General features: G+C 50.2%; 1 protein-coding gene across 4 annotated transcripts in view; it reads left to right on the plus strand.

The window, feature by feature from the left end:
- The window catches only part of TRIM2 (tripartite motif containing 2), a 403,084-nt gene that overhangs the window by 105,334 nt on the left and 271,324 nt on the right, over positions 1-26,426 (plus strand). The window contains exon 1 of one of the 4 annotated variants that reach the window (XM_085641686.1): positions 22,989-23,139. The exons of 1 other annotated variant lie outside the window; for it this stretch is intronic. The gene's annotated coding sequence lies outside the window, so the exon portion shown is untranslated. Of the gene's footprint in view, positions 1-22,988; positions 23,140-23,414; positions 23,506-23,588; positions 23,678-26,426 lie in introns of those variants that run through there. 2 more of the 4 variants (XM_085641683.1, XM_085641687.1) reach the window with 2 other exon arrangements.

The raw sequence follows: 26,426 nt of genomic DNA on the forward strand, positions 1-26,426 counted from the left end.
TTCAGGTGGGTCTGGGAGGGACCCCAGACGCTCGGTAGGGGAGGCGCCTGCTCCCCAGGGGCCTGGTGGCCGATTGAGTCCTCCCGGGGAAGGCGACCCGAGGTGTGACTGGGCTGGCGCCTCTGGCTCTGGCTCGAGGGTTCCCGCTCCCTCGGTTGGGCATGCGTGGTAGGGTGTTGAGTCTGTCAGGCCTCTGGCCGGCCCGCGGATCGGGGGTGGCTGGGGCGGCCGGAGTCGGAGATGTCGTGTCTTGAGGGTGGTTGCAGGTTGGCTGGATGATGGAGAGGGCCACGCCGTGAGGCCGGTCTCACACGCGTCCCCCCCAGCTGAAAGGCGTGGAGAACTACCCATCCACTGGGGGGTTCTCCTCGCCGAAGCGGAAGAACCGGGACAGGCCGTCGGCGTTGGCATGATTCGTCCCGGGGCGATGTTCGACAGTGAAATTCATCCCTTGGAGAGAGATGGACCATCGTAGTAGCTTGGGGTTCTCCCCCCTCATCCGCATTAGCCACTGCAAGGGCCGGTGGTCCGTCTGTACTCGAAAATGGGTTCCGAACAAGTAGGGCCGCAGTTTCTTGAGGGCCCAGACTACGGCAAAGGTCTCTCGCTCTATAGTACTCCAACGCTGCTCTCTCGGCAGCAGCCTTCGGCTGATGAAGGCTATGGGCTGATCAATGCCCTTGTCATCGAACTGCGAGAGCACGGCCCCGATGCCGTGTTCGGATGCGTCGGTCTGGACCACAAACTCTTGGGAGTAGTCGGGGGCCTTGAGTACGGGAGCGGTGCACATGGCGGTCTTCAAGGCGTCGAACGCCTGCTGCGGGAGCTTTTTGGAGGTCAACTCTGTGAGGGGCCCTGCGATACTACCATAATTTTTAATGAACCTCCGGTAGTACCCCGTAAGGCCCAGGAAGGCCCGAACCTCTGTCTGCATGGTGGGGGGCTCCCAGGACTTGATGGCGTCGATCTTCGGCTGGAGAGGGGCGACCTGGCCGCTGCCCACCTGATGCCCCAGGTAGACCACGGAGCCTTGCCCGAGCTGGCATTTGCTGGCCTTCACGGTTAGTCCGGCTTGGCGCAGGGCCATTAGTACTTGTCGGAGGTGCTGGAGATGCTCGTGCCATTGAGAGCTGAATACAGCGATGTCGTCAAGGTACGCTGCGCTGAACTCCTCGAGTCCGGCCAGGACCTTGTTCACCAACCGCTGGAACGTGGCTGGGGCGTTTTTCATCCCGAACGGCATGACCCTGAAGCGGTAGTGGCCATCTGGCGTGGAGAAGGCAGAGCGCTCTTTCGCTCCTTCCGTGAGAGCAATCTGCCAGTATCCGCAGGTCAGGTCGAAAGTGCTGAGGAACCGGGCGGTCCCCAGGCGGTCGATGAGCTCGTCGGCTCGGGGAATAGGGTGAGCGTCTGCGCGGGTGACCGCATTGAGCCCCCGATAGTCCACACAGAATCTTAGTTCGGGGGCGACCCCTGGGGAAGCCGCCTTCGGGACCAGAACCACCGGGCTGGCCCAGGGGCTGTCGGAGGGTTCGATTACTCCCAGGGTGAGCATCTTCTGTACCTCGGTCTTGATGCAGGTGCGGACCCGGTCAGGCACCCGGTAGGCTCGGTGTCTCACAGGCGGGCTGTCGCCGGTGTCCACGTCGTGGACACACCAGTCGGTAACCCTTGGAATGAGAGAGAAGAGGTCTGCGAATTGTCTGAGCAGCTGGCGGCAGTCGTCGGCCTGCTGGGGAGTGAGGGTGGCCGACAGCTTCACCCCCTCCACGGAACCGTCCAGTTCTTTCGTGCACAGGAGATCGGGCAGGGGCTCGGTGTCTTCTTCCGCCCCATCATCGGTGGCCAGTAGCAAACTTAGTTCCGTCCTTACAAAGTGGGGCTTGAGACGGTTCACGTGGAGGACCCGGAGGGGGTTCCGTGGGGACTGTACGTCGACCAGATACGTGACCTGGCTCTTCCGCTCGACCACCTTGAAGGGACCAGTCCATTTGTCTTGTAGAGCGCAGGGTTTCACCTGAGCCATGACCCAAACCTGCTGGCCCGGCTGGAACTCGACCAGGGTTGCGTTCTGGTCATACCAGCGCTTCATTTCTTCTTGGCTGGCCTCGAGGTTAGCCTCTGCAAGTTCTCTAAACTTCCTCGTCTGGTTGCGGAGTGCCAGGATGTAGCGGAACACATCAGGGGGTGTCCCCCGGGGGCTTGTCTCCCAGCCCTCTTTGACCAGGCTCAGGGGCCCTCGGACGGGATGTCCGTACAGCAGTTCGAAGGGGCTGAACCCCAGAGACTTTTGGGGGACTTCTCGGTATGCGAACAGGAGGCCATTGTCCCAATAGATCCAATGGGTTCCGGTTCGGTCACCGGCGGCCTGGGCTTCTGCTTGTTGTCTTAGTCCCTCGAGGGAGGGGCAGGTGGTCTGTTCCTGGCAGAACTCTTCGCGGGAGGGCCCCCCTTCGCAGCGCCACTGGGCCAACTCGGGCAGTTCTTCGAGTTCCATCGGGGCCTCTGGGGCGGAAGGTTCCGGTCCTTCCCCTGAGTTAGTGTCTCCTTCTCCCTCGGAAGGAGGGTTGTCTACTTCTGGGAGGGGGTCCCGGTTCTCAGGGATAGTGTTCGGTAAGAGGGCTTCACCGCCCTTGGAGGGAGGCACTCGTGCGGTCATGGAGCGCGTGGTGGCGCAGACCCATTCGGGTAGGCCCATCATCTCCAGGTGGGCTCTTCGTTCTACTTGCCCCCACGGGGAACTCTCCAGGTCGTTGCCCAGGAGGCAGTCTACGGGCTGCGAGGTCCGGACCGCTACCTTCAGTTCTCCGGAGACCCCTCCCCACTCGAAGGGCACCAGCGCCATCTGGCAGAGGCTCTCAGAATTGTCGGAGGATACGACCGGACAGAGGGCCCCGGTTAGGATCTGGTCTTCTGAAATTAGGCTGCGGTGGACCGCGGTGACACTCGCCCCGGTGTCCGTTGATGGTCACCCGCTGTCGGTACTTTTCTGTGTTGGCGGGCAAGGGTGTCCCGGGGACCATTTTTCGATCGCCAAGGGAGACCAGGGCCATGGCCGCCGGTTCCCATTCCTCGGAGTCTTCCATCTCTTCCCCCAGAGCCACGGAGGCCATCTGCCGGGCCGTGGGGTTGGTCGTTGTGGTTCGCTGATATTGGGGACACTGTGGGTCATTGGCGTAGTGTCCGGGCTGCTGGCAGCGGAAGCAGGTGATCCTAGCTCGTGGACCTGGTCGTCCTGGGGCTCCGGTGCTTGCTGGGGACGGTGCCGAACCCGCCGCTGGTGGGCTGCTGGGGGGGCTGGTTGAGGACCCCCCGGGGAAGTCTCTTGGTCGGCCGTGGTTCCCTCCGCCCCTCTGGCGGGGGGGACCCTGACTGTGGCGGCCGTAGTCCCCCACGGGGGCCCGGGTGTTCACCCAACGATCAGCCTCAGCGGCCAGCTTCCGAGGGTCGGTGAGTTTACTGTCCAGGAGATGCTGGCGCAGTTCTATAAAGCAATTGGCCGCTAAATGTTCCCAGGCAATCAGATCGAACAGTTCTTCGAAGGTGGAGACCTTGCTGCCCTTGATCCACCCGTCCAAGGCTCGGCTGTAAAAGTTCACGTATTCTACCCACGTGGTGCCCGGTATCTTCTTGCAATCTCGGAACCGTTGCCGGTACATTTCGGGGGTGAGTCCGTACCGGCCCACGAGGGCTTCCTTCATGTGACTGTAGGAGTTGATGACCGTGGAGGGCAGATCTAGCAGAGTGTCTCTTCCTTCGCTTAAGAACCGGCCCCATAGGCCAGCCCCCCAATCCTTTTGCGGGACTCGGTGAGAGGTCATGGCGACTTCGTAGGCCTTAAACCACTGCTGGATATCATCGTTCTTATAATACTCCTTTACCACATCCTTGGGGATGTGAACTTTGGTTTCCCCGGTGGGAGCGGACGGTGGATTCCCGGGTGGCTGCGACTTTTCGTTTCTAGCCCGCCACTCAATCTCCTTCAGGCCGCGTTCATGTTCTAGCTGGAGTTTCTTTTCGTCGTGCTCCCTTTGGAGTCTCTTCTCTTCGAGTTCCCCTTGTAGCCGTAACTGCTCGACGGCTAACTTCTTCTCTGCCAGTTTTATCTCTCCCTCGATTTTTAGTTTTGCCAGTTCAAGTTCGTGGTTGCAGCTTCTCTCTCGGTCCGCTAGTTCCTCGGGGGACAGGTTCCCCTCTGGCCCGTTGTTTCTCTCCGGGATGCTTGGTGGTTCATAGGTAGAATCCCCTTCCGTTTGGGTCCCCGTCTCGACCCAGGCTTTCAGTACTTTCTGGAAGTCTTCCTGTGTGCTTAGTCCGGTGGTAGCGATGCCAAGGTCTTTGCAAAACTGTTTTAATTCTCTATGCGTGTAATAGTCCAATTGATCCTCTCGGAACGGTAAGCTTACTTCGGTACCTGCGGCACCCAGGGAGGTTTCTCCTTCCATCTCTGTTTGGTAGTGCATCAGTCGTTCACTGCACGCTCTCTTTCGGTGTCGGCTCGGATCCCACCGCTGCCACCAAATGTTGGAAAGGCGTTCGCCGGAGGGGGGTTCGATACACGTCTTGCCCACCCCTTTGACCCACCTCTCCCAAGTAAGCCGAACCAGGCGCGCACACCCTGAGATGCACTACGAACAGAGTGACACCACACGTATTCTTTGTAGGACGATAGGTTCTTTTATCGATGATTTCAAGGGATCTTTATGATCCAAAAGGTAAGTAGTACAGCAGTGGCACAACGTACCACAAATCAGTCGTGGGGAATGGGTGTAGAGGGACAGTCTTTCAAGATAGTGTCTCTGCGAAATACCCTGCGGAAGCTCACAATCCTCGAGCTGGAGGGTGTCGTGTCTCTGGGCGATCTCTTACCGAGTCGTCCTCAAGGGGAGCGCCGCGAGTCTCTCAGCAGGCACAGGTGATCAGAGTTCGGGAGCCGCGATTCCGTCAGCAGGGCTCAGATGGTTCAATAGCTGGGGGCCGCGAGTCACTCAGCAGGCCTAGGTGGTTCAGTGTTCGGGAGCCGCGATTCTGTCAGCAGGGCTCAGATGGTTCAATAGCTGGGGGCCGCGAGTCACTCAGCAGGCCTAGGTGGTTCAGTGTTCGGGAGCCGCGACCTCGTCCGCAGGGCTCAGATGGTTCAATAGCAAGAGGCCGCGAGTCACTCAGCAGGCCCAGGTGACTTCAGCGTTCAGGAGCCACGACAGCGTCAGCAGGCTCAGATGGTTCCAGGTCTTCTCCGTCCTTGTTTCTCCGGCACCCCTTGTTATACTCCGCTGGTTCTTTGAAGTCCGGAGTGCTCGCAGAGGGGGGACTGGGGTGACGGAGGGGGTTCGGCGGGATTTCCTGCCACTCACTTCTTTGGTCTTTTCAGGTGGGTCTGGGAGGGACCCCAGACGCTCGGTAGGGGAGGCGCCTGCTCCCCAGGGGCCTGGTGGCCGATTGAGTCCTCCCGGGGAAGGCGACCCGAGGTGTGACTGGGCTGGCGCCTCTGGGTCTGGCTCGAGGGTTCCCGCTCCCTCGGTTGGGCATGCGTGGTAGGGTGTTGAGTCTGTCAGGCCTCTGGCCGGCCCGCGGATCGGGGGTGGCTGGGGCGGCCGGAGTCGGAGATGTCGTGTCTTGAGGGTGGTTGCAGGTTGGCTGGATGATGGAGAGGGCCACGCCGTGAGGCCGGTCTCACATTCGCCATGGTATCTTCTTCAAATCCCGTCCTACAACACCCATAGTAGTGGGCTCTATGTCCATTTTTGTACGGTCAGATCCGTGCAAGGCCACTACGGACAGACGGTGGAAACTTCATAAGCTAATAGATCCCTTGAAGGCAGTCGGAGCACAGGTCTTTCTACAGGAGACTGCACGCCTCAAAGTTGTTAAAAATGGCCGCTTTCAGTTTTTCCACTCGGAGCAGGAGGTTTCGCGGGCTCTTAGTCTGTGGCAACCCATAGGCAACCCATATCTTTACACTCTTAAGGAGGCCTTAGGCCTGGCCTATGGTGGACATTTAATTTTCTTTTTTTTTGTAATTGAACGCTTATGAGAAATTGGGCACTGACAATCTTTCTCCTTGTCTCTTTCTTTTCATTTCTACTTCTGGGGTCAGAATTATATAGATGGGGTGAGGGATACTTCAGGCCTTTTCAGTTGGAGGCGGGTGGAGCTGGTGACGCAGGATCCTGGTGGAGCGCTCCCAAAAGGCTGTCACTCCATTGACAGTCAAGGTGAGGATGATTCCTTTTTCCAGACACGGGGGGTTGCAGGGCTCACAAGAGGGGTGATTTATTATATGTGTATATCGTCATTGTCAGGGGAAGTCGGGGGTCAGGGGAGGCAGGAGAGTCAGTATGATTTGATCTTAGCAGTCAAGTTTGGGCCAAAATCTGAGAGCGGGAGCAACTCATGGTGTAGAGTCAAGGAGGAATTGGCAAACTTAGTCAAATTAAGTCAATGCCTACGTTGAAATATATGTGTTGGAACATTGCTGGTCTGAATCATGCTAGAAAACGCCAATTAATCAAAGAAGAATTAAAAGTCTTTAAGCCGCATGTACTAGGAGTAACTGAAACACACCTGACACACAGGAATCGTGCTTTACTTAAAGAGTTGGGGTATGATATTCTCATCTGTACACCACAGTCAGTGTCAATACGGGGTGTGGCCATAATGAAATCCCAAAACCTGACCGTTAATATAGTGAAGGCTCCTGCAGATTCTAAGGGAAAGTGGGCCATAGCTAAGCTGCCATTTTTAGGGCATACGGTCACTTTTTGTGTGATGTGTGGTCCGAACATGGATGATCCCGATTTATATGAATACTTAAACCTGGAACTATTGGATTATACTGTTGAGCTAATCGTAATGGGGAGTTTTAACTGATAATCGATTATGACATTGATACTACAAATCGACAAGCGCATGTAAGGATGGTTAAAACCCGTGCATCTATCTTGGAACTTGTGCGTCTGCATAGGTTAGTGGATGTATGGAGAACATTACATGCCTCGATACCGGGGTGTAGTTACTTTTCTTCCCCTCATAAGCATAATTCACACATGGACATGATTCTTGCTAGAGACCAGTTATTGGAAAGTGCATTTATTGAGGTATGCCCCAAGATCACATCAGATCATTACCTTATCATGAAGACAGCCCAAGTTACATCAAAGTTCCATGCAAGCCACAACTCAGTTTCATTCCCCCGTCATCTTCTAGTCAACATGGAGTATCAGTCATATTTCAGAGGCTCATTGGGCGAGTTCCAAGGAATGATAAAGGAACTGCTTCAGTAGCTGTTGTATGGTATTGCATGAAGGCCTATATCAGAGGGGTAACACTTCAGTTTATCCTAAATAAAAACAGATCCACCCATGAGGAAACAACCCAGTGCCGGAAAGATTGTCTGGAGTTAGAGATGCAGCATGCACAGGCAATTTTTTTCAGAGACCCAAATGAGCAGGATATATAACTTAAGCTAATAGAAAGACGACTAACGGTCAATCGGGGACGGACCAAGAAGGTTGCCGCCGGCTTCCAGAAGAACAAAACATTTCAATATGAATATGGTGAGAAAGTCGTCCGCCTTCTTGCACATCAGATCTCAGACAAAATGGCTAGAGCTGATATAAAGTGTATCAAGGACTGGCTTACACAGAATCTCACTCTATAGCAGAAAAGTTTATGTCTTTCTATCAAGAGGTCTACAGTAAACCGGACGACCCCTGAATACCCTTGCATTATGGAATATCTCTAAGAGAGCCTCTGGCTTGATACACAGCAGGAATCTATACTTCAAAGGGACATTGTTCCAGCGGAGATTGAAGCTGCCATCAGTCCTCTGCCTGCAGGGAAAGCTGCAGGGGAGGATTGAATACCACTAGAGTTCTATAAAGTATTTAGGGATATACTTATACCAGAATTTAATTATCTATTTACCTGTATGGTGGGCAGAGGCGACCCTCCGGCTTCCTGGGCGGTCACAAATGTGGTAGTGTTCCTTAAAAAAGATAAAGCACCTGAGGAAAGAGGTTCATACCGACCCATATCTTTTATAAATGCGAGTGCAAAGCTTTTTCTAAGATATTGGCAAAAAGCTTGGCACCTCTTTTGCATACCTTGGTTTCGGTGCAGCAGCATGGATTCCTTCCGGGTAGGGATACTGTAGCACACATTAACACCGCAATAGCGGCATTTGTCGTAGCCAGGAAAACAAAAGGCCAGATAGGTATGATCATGCTGGATGCAGAAAAGGCCATTGATTGGGTCACCTGGGAAGCACTCTGGATGACAATGGAAACATTTGGGTTCAGAAGCCGGTTTATCGCATTAGTTCAGAAGTTTTATAAAAGACCTGACCCAAAGGTCTTTACGGGTGGTATTTCGTCTTCTCCATTTTCTAGACACAGAGGTACACGCCATGGATGTCCTCTTTCCCCGCTATTATTTGCTCTTTATATAGAGCCATATAGAAGACATTATACTGAACAAATGCATTAAACTAAATGAGACTAAGTTGAAAATAACTGCATACACTGATGATATTGCTGAATTTGCCACCAACCCACTGGCTTCTCTGGCGGTCATATGAAAGAAGGCGGAATTATTCGGGTTTTTTTCAGGTTATAAACTTAATTTATCTAGAACACAGATAATTCCGAATTTTCAATTGAAAACCCATCAACAGGGGTTATTGATAGGGCTACATACTTATGTATCAGGTTGAGTAGCGTTGTTGAAGAGGTCATCTCGCTCAATTATGAGCCTTTTCTGAAAGCTGCGAATGCTAAGTTATGGCTTTTGCATCGGCTACCCCCGAGCATTCCTAAATGTGATTTGGTATACATCTAGCTGAGCGTATTTAGCCGCATCCACCTGTATGTTGATTTTGCAGGTTCTCATAGATTTATCTTCCTTCAATGCTCAAGTTGCGTAATAAAACACACTGGTTAAGTATCAGCGAAAACTTTCCTTTTCTGGTGTCAATGATGTATGACTCAAAGAGTTGCAACCTCTGCTTTCACAGTATGGTGGGTTTACCGGAGTAATTAAGAAATGATGGGGCTGGGACATGCCAGCCGCGTCCATAATGTAAGATTTAGGAGTTCAACTGTACTGTGGGAATATAAGAAGAAATAGAAAGAAAATGTTTATGTAAGTAGAGAAGCCGCCTTGTGGGGAATCTTGACAGTACTTATGGAAGGGATACTACAGGATTGTAAAGGGCTTGTTCTATCTCCCTTAAACTTGGTGAAATTGGCACAGTCAATTTAATTAAAGGTCCCTAGTAAATGGTACACCATGTACCCAAGGCCTGTAAATTAAAGGATACAAGTGGGCTGTAGCACTCATTGTGCCACCCACTGAAGTAGGGTTCTAAAACATGTCTCTGGCCTGCAACTGCAGCCTGTAGTGCAGTTGTGCAGTTTTAAACTGCCATTTCAACCTGGCAAAATAAACCTTTTCCAGCCCTAAAACTTCCTTCTTAATAATTTTAAGTTACCTGTAAGGGAGGCCCTGTTAACGATGTAGAGTTTTGCACCACAGCTCCCCCTCTACGAACAATAGATACAACTCCCAGCGGGCCGCGCTTGGTCCTGATTCTGGCCCGTTCTCTATCGTAGTTGGCCTGGACATGTGACTTTTCCCAGTCCAGCATAACCAGATACCTGCAGTTGGTATCTCGCTCCTTTTTGATGCTATTTTACATAAAAATTCAAAACTCATAACTCTGATTCTACTGATTTAATTTTTATCGGTTTGATGTTATTTTATTGATTACATTTTACTCTCTTTTTCTAAACCGTTTTGGGATTTTATTTTATGTTGCATTTAACTTTTTTTTATTTTGGAGTGCTGCTTGAATACTTTACACATTGCCTCTAAGGTAAGCCTAACTTCTTCAGTGGGGCAATGACCACTGCTATCTCCTGCACAGCTATACATTTCTCATCCCCACGTAGAGGGTTCTTACACTTAGAGCGGTTGATGAAGAAGCTTTATTCAAGTCATTGCCATCCCTCACAGAGCAACTGCCAAGGAACCTTCAACATAATATGCCATTCTAAGACTCATGCCAACAGATGATGGAGAAGGGGGGAGAAGGGGTAGCTTTCAAGAGAGGAGGGAGAAGAAGGCATTGGAGAAAGGGTCAACATGATGAGAATACAATTATAGAATTGGAACATCATATGAGCCTTTCAGACCAGGTTGTTTTGTAGATTTCAAGTTTTCCTAATCCATATGTGAGTGACTCATCTGGTAGAAATGTCCTTCTTTGTATTCTGGCACTTGTAGTCGGCCTTTATTATGGGGCAAATGTAAATCAATTGAGAGGCCTGTGCCCTCAGTACGCTCCCAGTAAGCTTCAGCAAGCAGAAAGTTGAGCTCCTCCAAACACTTCATTCAGATTGTCTAGGCGCTACCTTGAGCTTTTGCAGGTGCCTCACTCAACATCTCACAGGTCTAAATTCCACGTGTGCGCAGATCACGCAATCCAAGGGATTTCTTTGGATTTTAGGACGGAAGTAGTGCTGAATTTATTGTGGTATAAAGAGTACGAAAAACATTTAAAACCTGGTCAGAATGATCTATTCACTCATGGAACAGAGAAACCCGAGAGATATTTTGTTTAAAAAGAAAAGAAGGCACTTGGCAGCAAGATGGCTCAAAGATTTAGACTTGAGCCTCAAGCTTCAGCAAAACAAACTCAGAATCATGTCCTTCCAAGGATGGTAACCCGAGTGTGATTATATTCACACCCACTATTTTGAGTGCCTAGATTGCTGTCTAAAGCACTGTGTAAAAAACACTCACTTTTATTAGACTGCTGCCTTTCGTGACTTTTTCAGCCATGCAAAGAGGCAAAATCACTGATTTTGGTCTACACTTAAATAAAAACATTTTGGACTGATTTATCAAGAAGAAAACCGCTGCCTGGAAAAAAATAGACTTTGAAGCCTACTCATGTGAGCACATTTTAAGCTCCTTTTTAATTACGTAGGTTAGAGACAGATTCCCCCATAAACTTTCGCAGTAGATTACATTGTAGTCTCATTCTATCTTTTATTATCATCAGCAAAATCTTGCTGAATCACCGCCTTATAACTTACAATGAACACCTCTCCAAACCCTACCCACATCTCAGCACCTCACTGGGGGCTTTGTGTTCATTAATTGGGCATGTCAGAGCGAGGGTATCTAACACTGTCAAAGGAGTACCAACTGTGCAATATGGATAGTTTTCCTCAAGGCTTTGGTGATGCTGCATAAAATGTCTTCCTGCCCATCGTGTGTAAGAGATGGCACTAGGACTTTTTGTTGGGCCTGGACAGGATGTGGGTGGCACAGAATAGAGAGAAGCAGGATTGCAAAGGGATGCATGGGTTGAGGCCATCTCCCCAAGGAGTAGAAGAACAGGTACATCAGATACATCTCAAAGATTTCTCATGAATGAAGAATAGTTAATGCAGCACACCTGGCGCTGGGTCGTTCTTTCCTCCACTGCCTGTAGCCTGTGTGTGGCTGTCCCCGGGGCCACAGGGAGCCATCAGCCCCCCAAATAAGTTATGTGTTACCCCGGGGAGGTGGTGGTCCTCAGGGTTTTAATAAACCCTAGGATGGGAGCCCCATGCACTCCCTCCTTTGTTGTTTACATGCCCCGAGTTCTGGCCAATCTGGGGCCTTCCTAAACAAGCATTGGCATAGCCAATAGGTCTCGCCTTTGGGACCTTATAAGTGTTTAGCCATGCAACAGTTGCATAACTAAATACTTATAAGGTCTCAAAAGCGAGACCTATTGGCTATGCCAATGCTTGTTTAAACTCTTCCAAGTGTTTAAAGAAGTAATTGTTCAACGGAGCAGGCAGATTAAGTAATTTTCGGCCGCGAATTTTCGGCCGCGAAAGTGAAAGTGATCGCGGTAAAGTGAAGCGCGCGCGCCCGCGCACATGCACTGTAGCTCTAGGCTGGCCTGGTAGCACTTTTTGGAGCCCTCTCAATAAGTCTCGCCAGACCAGCGCATGCGCTGGGTCAGGCGAGACCTAAAAAAAGTGGGAGACTGCACGTCTTTTTTTTTTTCATTTTTGGCCCGCTGGTCCACCCACAAATTTGTGGCAAAACTGAATTTAAAAAATGCTTATTTTTTACATGGCTGCCAACACTTCCTGGTTGAAGTGTTGGCAGCCAATCAAATTTCAGCACGGGGACTGTCGATCTGCGAGTCCACTGCAAGGATCCGCGTCCCGACCTATCTATATTTTTTTTACTTGAATATATTTAAAACTACTGAATGGATTTACACCAAATCAAAAAAAGCACGCTTTCCTGAGCATCATCTAGCTTTCTGCCAAATTTGTTGTAATTCCATTCAGCGGCTTGGACTGTAGTTGTATTCATAAACCCCACAGAAAAATGCATTAAAATTTTAAACATTCAATGTTCAGAAATCGTGCATTGTTTTTGTCAGTAAAGGCTTGACTGGCAAGAACACTGCAGAATTTCTGAACAATCAATGCTAAAACCGATGTCAATCCTGTCCTTAGAGTTTTAGTGCCCATTAGTTAGTTAAGCATTCACTTACTCTTTATCTTACATTCCCTTGAGTTTTAGATTTAAAAGACCTTGTGTTTCTCTATTTTTATGTGTTGAATATATGTTACTATAGTATAATGCCTGCTTTCAACTGAGTCACCTCTATTGTTTACGAGGGTGCCACCCACGATTGAGAATGGTATATGTTTTGTTTGTCGCAATATCTCAATTTTATAGTGCATACTTTTAAGTAAATAGCTTCCAGGTGTTCATAAGCTGAAGCTGAAGGCCTCACAGTGCCTGCCAATGGGTTAAGGTGTTCAGAATACACGACATCCAATCCTTGCCCTCTCTGAAGACCATAGAGAACAATGGTCATGTATTCCAGTTACAGCTGTGATTCATGGCAAAGGTCTGTGAAGGTTGTCAAAATATTGAGCTACAGTAAAAGAAACTGCAGTGTTTATGTGTGAGTGGGTGTGTTGGGTGTTTGAGGTGAAGGAAAGGAGATGTGAGAAAGTGTATTAAGGAGAAAGTGAAAAAGGGGTGCTAAAGTGGAAAGAGATAAGATGTAAGATATGCAGAAGGACAGAATGAAAAGGGACTACATGTCTAACACAGAGTGAACATAACAGATGTGAGTGACTAAGACACTGAAGACAATTTCTCCTTCCACAGGCCTCAGTACTATTTACTTCACAGTCTCAGAGTTTCAGAATTTTAACATTTTAAATATCAATTATTTCAACAAAATGATCATTGTTCTTCTTATACCATCAACACGACCACTGACAAAGCCAATAGTCCCGGCTGGTTTTAGGTGTATGTCAGTTTTTTTGTTATATATCTTGATGCAATAACACTAAGAGCAGCGAGAAAGCAATTATGCACACTATGGGAATCTTTAGTTTACATGTTTAAGCTACAACCCTTTTTGAGCCTACACGCCCCACTTTTTTCATCCCATCTAAAGCCCTGTCTGCACATATTTCTATATGACTGCTGGCAGCCTGCAACTAAGGGTGCTTCCCCAAGCTTGATTAGAGCATTTTCTTCCAAAGTCAGTTCCGCACGCAGTGCAAGACATTGGGCAAGCACACACTTTAAAGGGCCTGAAGTTGTAACACTGTACAATCTGCACCCTATAGTAGCTGTAGAACATATTTGATGCAATATGATATTGTGCAGTAGTCAATGTGTTTAAATATGTCAAAACTACATGTCCACAATTGCTATATAAATCACCTTGCTTTGTCACAAAATTCTGTATTAATAATGCTTTAAAATGAACTATTTGGTAATCTTTTTTTCATACTTTTCTCGGGGAGGGCCCCCCAAACCCACCTTTTGTCACTCGGGATCAATCTCTATGCTCGCTTGCTACTTTAAACTCCTACACAACTTTTATGGCACACCATTTTCAAATGTTACCAGCTGCCACTGGCAACCAGATGCTCTGATGCCATCAGACAGCTCTAGTTTTTGTGAATTACGCGAGCAGGGGTAATCACATAATTATCAGTAATTCCGAGTCGAGTAATGTGAAATTACTCTGCTTACTTTGGCGTAATCAAAATTCTGCACAGGCTTAATCCCAAGAATTTTGTGAAATTGGGCAAAACGCAAATCGGGCATTTTCGTTCTGTATTTTAGTGTATAATGCATCTTTGTGTCAATCTTGGACGCAAGGACACACTTCGCTGTAAATAAAAGTGCAAAAAATGCAAATGCTGCTCACATTCTGTCTGTTCATGTTGTTCTGGTGCTTTTGCAATAGGTTTTTTACTTATGTGACTCCCAATAAGTGGCATAATGTGACAGATTTTTATGGAATTTCACAGAATTTTATATAAAAGCGCAATGCAAAATGTTAGAAATTAAGCAAATTACACTAGTATCATTGAAATTTTGCTAGGGGCCCAATTCATATAAGAATTATTGGCTTCATGATTACTGGCAGGGCAAGCTATCTACTAAAGAAAAGTCTTAAGGTAGACCACAAAAGAAGGAATTGAACTGAAGTGACCCAACTCACAGTTCTCAATTGCCACTTTTAGAGCCCCACCCTCCCCGAAAGTGTCAGTATTTCTTCTGAGAGCCTCGTCTCTTATTCTGGGCTTCTTTGGTGATATTGACAGTGTGGCTGAATGCAGTTGCGTAACGAAACTTGAGGGGGGCCCCCTGCAAGGTATGTGGAGGGACCCTTCGGGACTCAATCAGGAGCTCCTAGGCTGGAGCATTGTGCGGAGGGGAGACCCCCTAGAGCTTGCCCCCCCCCCGCACCACAGGGGATGCGGGGGCCTGTGTTACGCCCCTGGATGAATGTCAGGTAGATGAGGTTCAGATTAAGGAAGAATCCAGAAATTCAGGACTGAGTGAGAGCAAAAAAAAGGTTGCTGTAGGGTTGCATCACTGGGTGCCCACCCGTGTCTGTGTGGACTGTTGATTTGTAGCATTTCTAAACCCCACTACCACAAGATGGCTCCTAGTAGGGGGTGAAAACCATAGTAAGATGATAACTCCACAAAGCACACCAACAGTGCAAAATCCTTGCTAGCAGTGATTCAGACATGGCCACCCTAGAGGTGCACCTCTTGTTTTTGAGATGAGGTGCAGCTTGGGGGCCTCATCATTTGCAACTGTGTGAGCAGGCCCAAGCCTCCTGTACATAGGTTTGTTTCATCAGCACACTTTAGTAAACCTGCACAGCTCTTGCGTTTTGGGACAAGCTAGCGTAATTGTACTGTAGTACGTGTTTGTAATGTGTCAAGATGAAGGTGCATATATGACTTATGGTAGTAGTGGATATAATGTTTATGGTGAAACTGTTTGAGCGCCATATGTGTTTGTGTTACAGTAACTCTGGGCCAGTAGTGCAGAGCTTCCAGGGAAGTCTGTTCTCAAAATACATGTGTGCTTTATCAGTCCATGCTTCAGGAACCCATGTTTTTTTGCGGCTTGGTCACTAATTTACACAATTGTTTTAGTCTCAGAACACCAAACCCAACAAGAGTGAGATGGAGCTTGGTCTAAACGGATTGCAGCTTACATATTTCTCAGTACATCAGTAGTATGGTGTGCCAGTGGCCCCTCAGCACACTCTCAACAAGCTTCTGTAGGCCTAAAACTGAGCTCCTCCAAGCACCTTGCTCAAATTCCCTAGGCCCTACTGAGCATGCAGAATTATCTACAAAATATGTCTAACAGTAGTACAATCAGTTGTAATATATATATTTTGCAGAAAATTCTGTCCTGGTAATACGCTATATGTTATTGATCCACCTTTACTAGATATAATTTTATTAGCATGTTTTGTGTTTTCTTATTTGGGTTGTTGTTTGTATTATTATCATTCCCTTCCATGAAAAGGAGATATGTGGCAACTCTACGTTGTCTCTCTTGCTCTAAACTGATGAAGCGAGTTCACATCCTCAGTTCATATGATGCTGTAGGGTTCTGTATTGGGGTGTATGATGTTTTTTATTGAAAGGGGCTTCCGTTGCAGACCAGCTTCTGGGCACTTTGTGCCCTATATTGTGAGCTGGCCATGTATCATTAAACTAAAGTACAGATCCACATGATTGTTTGAGTTTTTGGCTCCTACACACAGTAGTAGGATTGTGATGAAGCAGATAAACTGAATGATAAAAATTACAAAGTTCATTCTGCTGTGGGAGATCGGAGCGCTAGGAAAAGCTATTAAAATAATAACATTCACCTGAACGTTATTAAAGCTGTTTTGTTGGAATGTTTCCAAAGTGGCATTTCTACACTCATCTGAAGTGCTCTAAAGAGTGTGAACTATTGAGAAGGAGTTGCACTGAAGCAAAATGTGGGGACCAGGCGCTCAACACCCATTGGACTCAAAGGGCTTCAGCCCCCCACCCCCCACCCCCCCCCGTCGTGTGTGGCAGCCCGGGATGAGACAGCTTCCCGGGCACACACACAGCCGCACCCGAGCACTTCACAGGTCTTTAAAAGACCATTTACATGTTAATGAGGCCTTGCTGTTGTTTCACCCCTTCTAAGAGCCCCTGCAGGTCCACTCTGCCTGCCTATTGCTTAAAGATTCAGCCCCCCGCCCCCGAAATCAGCTCCACTCTGCCTATTGCTTAAAGATTCAGCCCCCCCCCCCCCCGAAATGTTTTCTCAGCGCCCCCCACCCCCCGAAGTTTGGCTCTAGTTGCGCCTCTGGTGGGGACATATATTACTGCACACAAAAATCATAATAAACCCACTATATTAGGATTTCTAGATGTGGTATGAAGGCAAAACGTGGATGCAAATTTGAGAGAGAAGACTGCCTTCAAAATAAATAACTACAGTTCCTGAAACATTAGTGGAGCCCAGCGAGAGTGGAAACGATATTACAGCCTAGAAATGCATCTGACAGTTATTAAGGCTGTTCTGGTGGAGAGCACACACTGTATGTGTACTAAATAGTAAAAAACACACCTGTACATTAAAAATAGATTTGCTTGCTGAAAATTGTTGTAGAAGTTAGCATAACTCTTTCTTCGATAAATAGGGCTTTGGGGGGGCGGCCGACCAACTGGAGGCCTGCCTCCCCCGGGGAGTTTTGGGCCGGTGGTGCAGTCCAGAGCCCAATTGGGCTTGTTGGGCTACATTTGGGATTGTTGGGCTACATTTGGGCTTGTTGGGCTACATTTGGGCTGGGGGGATATGTATGCGGCCATTTTAGGTCACCAGCCACCATTTCGGTGGGGTGACACGGCAGCCGGCCTGGGGGTTAGTCAGGGTGAGGAAATGTTGTCCTTTTGCTGCCCTCTCCAGCACTGAGACCCCCTCGCTTTCGAGGTGCCTTGCACCTCTGTTCAGGTAGGGCCTTAAGTCCTCCTCTGTAAGCCACACCTCTTCTATAGCAACCGGCTGGATGGGGGGAGGAGGGGGCCCTTCTCATGTACGCTTGTCTTTTACCCCGCATTTAGACAGCGCTTGGCATACATGGAGAATTTTCAGGGATTTGCCTGTTAACATGGACATCCCTTCCTGTCATGGTGCCACGGAAAGGTAATTTTCAGGGATTTCCATGTTACATGGACATCCCATCCTGTCCGGGGGGCTATCGTGAAGCTTTGAACAGCTGTCCACATTGTCATATTCAGGTCGGTAACTGGGTTATCCTTGCTTACACGTGTTGGGAGGATGGGACCGGCCGGGGTTGGTGGAGCGGGGGGGTTCATGCCGTGTCTGGAGGGCGGGCCGGGGAGGAGCACGCGGGCGAGGAGGGGGAGTCGACGGAGTGGGGCTCTGGGGTGGAGGAGGGTTTGGGGAGTGGGAGGTTGGGGTCGGGTTTCGGGGTGCCGGACACGGGCCGGGGGGACTCTCTGAGGGACGGGGGCGGTCATCAGTCGTGTCATGGACTTGAGCGGGGAGCGGTGGGGACCTGGTGGGGGTACCCAAGGGTGATAGGGACAGACAGGGAGAATAACCCCGGCATGTCGGACTCCTCGTTTTCTTTGCAGGGGCAGCAGGCGCGGCACTCGGGTGAGTTACATGCGGCTCCACCCACTGACCGAATGGGCAGGCTCTGCCTCGTGCGGGCGGCCGGCCCCAGCGAGGGACCTAGTAGACGGAATACGCCCCAGTGGGTCGCTGCGGCCTCTGGGGGCACAGGGTCCAGAACACCAGCAGGATACAACGGATGGGCTTGCAGTACCGCTGCGGGAGTGTGGAGTAGTAGGGGGAGTTAGCCGCTAGGTCTGGATGCAAATATTACCATACTGACGACAAGGCCCTTCTCTGAGCCATAATGTGTTACTGTGAACTGGGGATCCCAGGCTGGAGTCCGCGGAGGACGGCCCATTGCTGTGGGGATCACGGGCTGGAGTCCACGGAGGGCGGCCCATTGCGGTAGGATCACAGGCTGGAGTCCACGGTGGACAGCCCATTGCTGTGGGATCACGCGCTGGAGTCCACGGAGGGCGGCCCATTGCTGTAGGATCACGGGCTGGAGTCCACAGTGGACGGCCCATTGCTGTGGGATCACGGGCTGGAGTCCACGGAGGACGGCCCATTGCTGTGAAATCACGGGATGGAGTATGTGGTGGAAGGGGGGGTCACTAATGCGGTGTCTAGTTTTGCAGAAGGTCAGGACAGATGGCGTGCAGTGGCGGATGGAGTGCCGGCCTCCCCCACCTTCACCACTGGTTAGGCGGCGCGCTTCAGCAGGACGCCAACCTTGGCGCCAGGTAAGGCACTGGTGTACACGCGGGGGCGGTGGCACGCCACACGAAGGGGGGGGGAGGGCTCTGTGGGCTTTGGTAAGTTGCGCTTCGGCGAGGTGCTTATGGGGGGAGTGGTCTGCTGAAAAGGAGTGGGAGCTGGCCAAGCGGCCGGGGGTGGCCATGGCATTACGGATTGGTGGACTGCCTTCATTGATATACGGCGGGGTATGCTGAGCAATATCCAGACGGGCCCGCCTGTGTTGAAATTCATGGACATGGTCCGAAGAGCCCCGGTAGAGTGCGGAGATGCAAGTGGTCACGCTATGATGGTTGAGATGCTAGGCGCAGGTGGCTTGGGACCCGATAGCTGAGTGGGGGGGGATAGGCACCCCAATCTTTACCTCTGAGACCAAGCTGGCAAGCTCCCAGGGAGCACAGGGAGATGCTTCCTACTTCTGCAACAAGTAAAGGCCGGCTGGGGATGTCTTTGAAGGAACCACCTACACGGTTATAAATTTGTAACATATGTATGCATACTTTTAGGCGCCTCATTGGAGCCTTTGTCCGACACTACGGTGCTGGGCGACCTATACCAGCGACCATGGGGAGGGTACAGTGGCAGTGCACGAGGCACTCGGATGCCGCTCGTATGGTGCCTCCTTTCGGACCCCACCCACACGCGGGGGTGGGGGTACACGGCGGATGGCACTGGGAGCATGTGGGGACTCCACTGAAGGCGCGTGGGCCAGACAGTACGGCTAGTTTATGCATGGTGGATCGTAGTGCTCGGGCAGTCACCCTTGGTGCACCACGATGGGATAGGCTTTATCGGGGGGCAGTGGTCCAAACAGGGCCTGCAGCATACCACCGGGGGCGGGGGTGGCAGCAGGGCTCTGGGGTGTCTGGAAAAGCCTATTCCGCACACGCACCGGGGCCTTGGGGAACATTTGCGGGCGTCTTCTCCACGGCCCGTAGAGGCAGGGCTCTTGAGGGGGAGGGAGGGGCCTGAGGAAGGTTCCGGCTCGATTACGACGGTCCCAGGCCGCTGGGGGTGCTGATGACTTGCAACTGGAAATTGCTACGACACACGGGGACGTGGTGCGAGCAGCTGGGAACCTGGAACCCCGGGAAGGGCGCATGGTGGGCCCCTTTTGCTGGTGCCCCTTGGCTAACCGCTCATTTATACACTTGGGGGGCGCCACAGGCCGACGCGGGCATTACAGGTTGGGCCCACTCCAACCCTGGCAAGGAGGGCATTCGGTGGGTGGTTCCGTCTTTATAGACAAACTACAGCGAGGAGGTGCTTTATCCTGTGCACTACTTGTGCGTTCTCGCTAGCTTCTGGTGGGTTTGTCATGGTGCACTGTACACAGATGGTCACACATTGCCTGGATGACTTTGCCTGGGGGGGCGACCCGGTTCTGCGGACTGTCGGTAGCAACTGACAAGTTTTTAGAGCCCATGGGTCACCTGGGGTGCACCTGGCAGTAGAGTTGACACAAGGTCCTAGTGCAGTTTTGTCAATTTATTGGTATTGAGTTGGTGGTGTGGGCGATACAAGCCCGCTTGCGGATAGACCAGCAACTGCACATGCTGATGTGAATCGATGGGTCGCTGGCCACACTGGAGGTGACAGTTGGGGTGGTGTATGGTAGTATGGTTTCTGCTAGGACGCCACAATTTTGGCGGTAGGGTGGGGGCAGATTTTCAGTTGGGGTTGGGGGTGACGAGGGCAGGTGTGTCGATGCTCCATCCTTACGTGCTCTTGTCGGTCGGAACTACGAGGGGATTTGTTACACTGGTGATGGCCGTGGCAGTATGGGCCAGGGAATTGGTGCTCAGGAAAGCGATCTCTAGTAGTGGACACCATGTCAGTAATACAGGGGTAAACAGACCATCAACTTGGGAGGCCCGGGTGCGGAGGTTGCGGGGGTTTGTGTGGCGAGGTTTGGACCATGGAATCCAGTTTCGGGCCAGGCATGGGCCGGGAGTGGGCTCATACACAGCGGACGCTTGGTCTCTCTCTATGTGGTGGAGGTTGCATATGCTAGTCACGGAAGTGGACTAGGGCAGGACGCCAGTCCCTGCGGGGATGTGTTATGTTGGAGACAAAGGGTTACACGGTTAGTTTTGGGGTCACTGGCCTCGGCCACATGGAGGCCATCTGAGCAGGTTTGGCAGGGACTTCATGAGGGGGGGCCCAAGGCAACGAGCGGGGCAAGGGAAAGGGAGGAACAGGTGGGGCAGTTTATGTTGTCCATGAGTGGCAACGGTTGGTCTACGGTATCTAAGGAAGGTATGCTGTCTGCAATAACCTTCATGGGCAAATTATGTTGGAGTTAGGTGCCTTCGGCGGGAGAATGGGGCAGTTGCGTAACGACGGGTGGGCACATGAGAGGGGAGGCGGACCCCAGGCATTTGTCTGTCGGCTGCTGGCCGGCTTTAGTGGGTCCTGCGGCAGATTAGGCCGGGTTGCAGAGGGATGGGTGTCGCAGGTCACGCGGTCTGGGATGCACATGTGGGCATTTCAGGTTTCAGAATGGCTGGGGGGAAAGGGGGGGGAGGTTGCCCTGAGGGACAGGGGTGGTAGCGCGGCTCGCACGAGCAAGAACGGGCTCTTCGCCATGTTGTGCCTCATTCCTTTCCGTGTTGGGGTGAATATAGCCGCCGCAAATCGGGGCAAAACAGATGGTACAGGCAGTAACATGCATGCCTTTAAAAAAAACAAAAAAAAAAAAACAGAAGGTGTTTGGGGGGTTGACTTTATGCATGCAGGACGTGGGAAGTCGGGCTGCGTTAGAACATGCATTCAGCTGCGGGGCTCCGGGGAAGGGGTAACATAGTGCTCATTTCTGGGTCTCATATATGTGTCTTTTCATGTACAGTGGCAGGGCCTGCCGGGGTGGCCTCCTCCATATGGATCGTGGGACATTCCTATGTCATATGGGCAGAGCGTTATGAATTTCGAAGGGAAAGGTTTGGATTTGGGTTTAGTCTCACGGTTGTTTCATTGTTCCTGGCACGGTACGGGGGGTATGGAAGTGGCACGAATTGTTTCATACGTACACAGAATGATTCAGGGTGATATTCGTCCCGATATTTGCTTATTCAGCTGGGGGGACATGACCGGGGTCAGTGTAAGGCTTAGCACTGTGAAAGGAAGGCAGACGGACCTCCTGGGGGTCAGGCAGCAGGGGTCAGATCGTGCAGAATATGGACAGAATTCACGTCACAAAGGCACCGGAGGGGGGTAGAGCGGCCAGCAGCACTAGATAAGGCCAGGAGGTGGTTCAACGGGCCTTGGTGACGAGGGGGCACAGGGAGAGTAGAATTTCCGGTGCTTAAGTGTGCTGCGGTTCATGTCATCGGAAAGATGGGGGCACACTGGTCACGTTTCTGGACTGGAGTTAGACTGCAATCAAATCCAAGAGGTTGGATTGGGCATATAAATACAATAAAGTAAAAAAAAAAAAAAAGGGGGTCCCTAGTTGGGGGGTCAGAAAAGTCTGGGGCCCAGAATTTTCTGAGTGGCGTTCTCCTTAGTAATCGTTGGTAGATCTGTTCACAGTTTAAGTTTATTGGTTGAAAAATGTCACTCGGGGTCCACGCAGGAAAGGAAGGCAGGAAGAAAATATTTAGTGAGATTTAGTTTTGTACGGCACATATTTGTTGTAAGGTGCACCTGTCTTCAATAAAGCGGCCTTTTTCACACTTAACAAGCTGGTTGTGGTCTGTGCTGCACCCCCTTTGGCCCAAATGAATGTAGAGGAGCGTGGTCTTCATTAGTTCCTGCACACTTCGACCTTTGGTGTAAAATAATGAGGTCACATGTGTCTTCCGCCTGCTCCTGGAGCCCAGCCACGGGGATGTTTACTCGTGTGAACTCATGACGAGGCTGTTTCGAGCAGACACGCTGACATCTATTTTAGAACTGGAAGCTACCAAGATAAGCGTCAGCGCTGGCACAGTGTCGTTAAAACAGGATGGAATGATCTTTGCCTTATTCTGTCTGTTTTTTTTTTAATCCTCCTCCATGTAAAAAAAGCAAAACAGATGACTTCATACCCCGTAGAATGGAAAGTGCCAGTGATAGGAGAGCTTGAACTGAAAACATTCCAAAAACTCCATGAACCAAAAAGGGAAGGATTTTTCCTTTCTATTTTTAAGACGTTGCTAGTGTGTCAGAGTAGCGTCAGCCATCGCACTGCGGAATGAGAGGCGGCCGCGAATATTTTTCTTTCAGATAACTGCGTTTTCGGGTGGCGTGAAAGCGTGGAACTCCCCCAGTAAACAGGGCGATGTTGTGTGTACGTAAGAGCTGCTCGCGACTTCCCGTTGGCTCCGCCCTCGCGAGGTGCCATGCCAATTAAAGATGAAGCATTGCGTTTTCCCACTGCCCAGAGGACAGCAGCGGCTGCCTCCCGCCCATCTGGTACGTTGTTGTTTCACTTTGTTTTTCTATGACTGACAACAATACACAAACCGATCATGCAGTCAGTGGATCTGTTATCTGCTCTGCCTTGAGAGGGTCACGTGAAGAACGTGTGTTTCATAACATATACACACTGCGTAATATTAGTTTATGGTCTGCCATACGCTGCGAAAAGGCGCGACTGCAGTTTCACATGTACGGGAGGGGGGATGCTGCAGCTGTACGGTTTTCTTGACAACAGCCGAGTAACCCGTTACTCGCCGTGATTTTTCTAGCTGTGAGATGGTGTCTTGCATCTGCTGCTGAAGTCCGCGCTGTACTGTCAGAAGTGACACGTGCCAGGGGGCTCGTCAATCTTCAATTCAGGTATGCGCTGCACGCGCGCACATGCCGTGAAAGATACCCCGGCCCGAGACTGGACAGTTTGAATAGTATTTCAGTGTGGAGATCAGGCCCCGGGCAGGCGTCTTGTGATGCATAATGTGGCACACGCGAAACAGACCTCGAAGCAAGGACGCACTGTTCCCACCTCCGACAGGTGAGGCGGCCTTGTGGGCGTTCGAACTCGTGACCTACTATAGAGTGTGAATGTCGAAGCAGCGAGCATTCATCTCACTGAGCAACCGTTTTTTAAAATTGTGTAATGGGTGAGTGAGGTACGTGTCTCGGTGTATGATCATCTAGAAGAGATAACCCAGCAGCAGCCTCGAAATAACCACAACCCTTAAGTACCCAGCTGTGTAGGAATGTATGCCACCCTCCCAGCTGTGCATATTTATAAAGAAAACTACATTTCTCGAGGTCGTCACCTTTTCTGAGGTAAGCCTCTTCTTCTTGGAACCAAAATTAGTCTTTATAAGCGTGTTTACGTTGTATGCTTCGCACAAGTCTGTTCTGCTGCATGCTTTTCCTCGGTGCGCTGCGCGTGGCCCCTCTTTTGGGCTGTGGCTGGCTGTCAGCTGGACCGGCACAGATGAATTCACTGATGTGTTCCATGCCGAGGCCCACCGGCAAACAATTTAAAGTGCACGGGGGACTTAAGCTCGAAATCTGGTTGTCTTTATTTTAGCAGCCTCTACCCCCTGCAAACATTCTCTCAGGCATGTTTTTATTCAAATGTTTTTGAGGCCATCGAAAAGAGAGCTTCGAGGTTCACTGTGGTGAGAATTTGTGCTTAGCATGCGCAGCAGTCAGCCTTCCAGAGCGCCTGTAAAGTAGGATAAGTGATCGGCTGGTCCTAAGAAACAGATTAAAATATCAGAGAGAATATCTTGCCTCAAATACCAATTAAAACTCATTGCACTGTTTAAAACGAGCAATAGGCAATTCGGGAAGTCTTCTAGGATTTTGCAAGGATCTCGTAACTTCAATAAGGAAGGTAGTGGAGTTTCCTCTAAAGCAAGTAGGGGGTACATGGCTATTAAGTTATACAGAAAAAAAAACCTTTTATTGGGTTTCATGTGTAGTGGCACTTCCGTCATTCTTCCTGAACATATTCTACACATACTCCATAGGGCTTTGATTGAGCCTTCTTCTGCTTGTGGCTTCTTTGGTTCAAGAACCTTCAGTCATTGTCAAAAACACTGTCAGTCACATCTTGGATCAGCCCACCGGAGTATTTTTGCTTCACCTTCTTTCTAATGGCTGTTTGAGTGCCCCCTTCCTCCTCTATTGGAGTGTATGAGGGACTATTATACGTCTGAAAAGTATAAACTCTTATCACACATGTTGGGATTGGAATGTACCCAGCATGGTAAACAGGTGTGTTTCCCTTCCCAAATGCCTGATTGCTTGTGAAACTGGTATCCTCAGGTATTTTGGCCTTGGTGTCATCTTAAGCTAGTATGTGTGCAGAGGCCTTTCCCTGGTAATGCAAAGTCCAGGGCCTATCCTGTGACCTAGAGCGGTGCATCATATGTGTCCATATAATAGGCTGTGGACTACTGTCCATGCCCTGGGCACATCATGTAAAGTGGTGGTGGTAACGTATGTACCTTGTTTTTTGGATCCGTAGCATGACCTGGTATTTTTATCTCTGTCAGGGAGAGTGCAGTGTACTGACCCGTTTGTGTAAAGTTCAGATGTTATGTGAAACCCAGAACCTTGAGCTGACATCACGTGTGCATGTCAAGTGCGTGTGTGGGCAGTTCATGTGTAGCACATGTATGGTGGAAGCAGTGGTGTAACAAAACTTGAGGGGGTCTCTCAGGAAAATACTGTGAGGGGCCCCTCTCAGGACTCAGTCAAGAGCTCTTTGGCCAGGGTACTCTGTTGTGGGTTCACCCTGGATCTCGCCCCCCCCCCCCTCCCGCACTGCGGCGGCTGTGGGGAGCTATGTTACGCCACTGGGTAGAAGGACTCTGTGCGGGAGTGATTCTGAGTACTGGGATCAAAGGGGTCCATCTTGGATGCTCCTCTTTTAGCATGGCACAAGATGGAGGATGAGGTTAGCGTCCCCAGACACTGGAAGTGCATTCATATGCCTGGAGCGTGGAGACGGAGACACTAAAGTGAGGAGGATGGAGACACAGCTACCATTAGAAATTCCATGAGGTACTTTCTAGGAAAAAGCCTGCAGATTAGTTCTTCTTGAGCATTGTTATTTCGCAGATATTAGGGGTGCGGCTGCAGTTTCTGTTATTCAGTATGAGGATCTTTCTAGGCAAAGCCTGCCCTTTTGTTTGTCTCTGCTTACTGCTTCAGGAAGTCTGATGACAGCAGAGATCTAACACTTGGTTGTGTCCCTGTTTTGGTTGCTTCTCTTTGGGCTTATCTGTCTTACTGCCTGTTGTCAGAATCATCGTTTCACACAAAGGCTATTTCTGGAAACAGCCTCAATATTTCATCCATTTCCATTCTTCCCTGTGTCTGGTCGGATCACTTTATGATCTCTTTCTCCATCCATCTGGGCTCTGCCGAGAAAGCTCCTCCTTCTAAAACCATCTTGGCACGCAGCTGGAACCAGATTGATCTTAATTCTCTCTCATCTTCTCTGGCCCTATCCGCTCCTGACCTCACTAACTTGCCCTTGGAAGATCAGGCTGACGCCATTACTGTTTGGCTCTCTACCTCTTGTGATCAGGCCGCCACCATCAAGAGGGTTAAGCGTGTTCAACCTTATGATGCCCACAAATGGTATACTTGTGAACTAAAAACTCTTAAACTGGGTCTCAGGCGCTCTGAACGTCAGTGGAGACGGAACTACTGTCCCACTCTCCGGCTCAAATATAAAACCCTCTTGAACGAATACAAAAGTGCTATTTTAGCGGCCAAGACCAAATACTTCA

Source organism: Triturus cristatus, chromosome 2_2 (genome assembly GCF_964204655.1).
Source record: "Triturus cristatus chromosome 2_2, aTriCri1.1, whole genome shotgun sequence".
Taxonomy (NCBI): domain Eukaryota; kingdom Metazoa; phylum Chordata; class Amphibia; order Caudata; family Salamandridae; genus Triturus; species Triturus cristatus.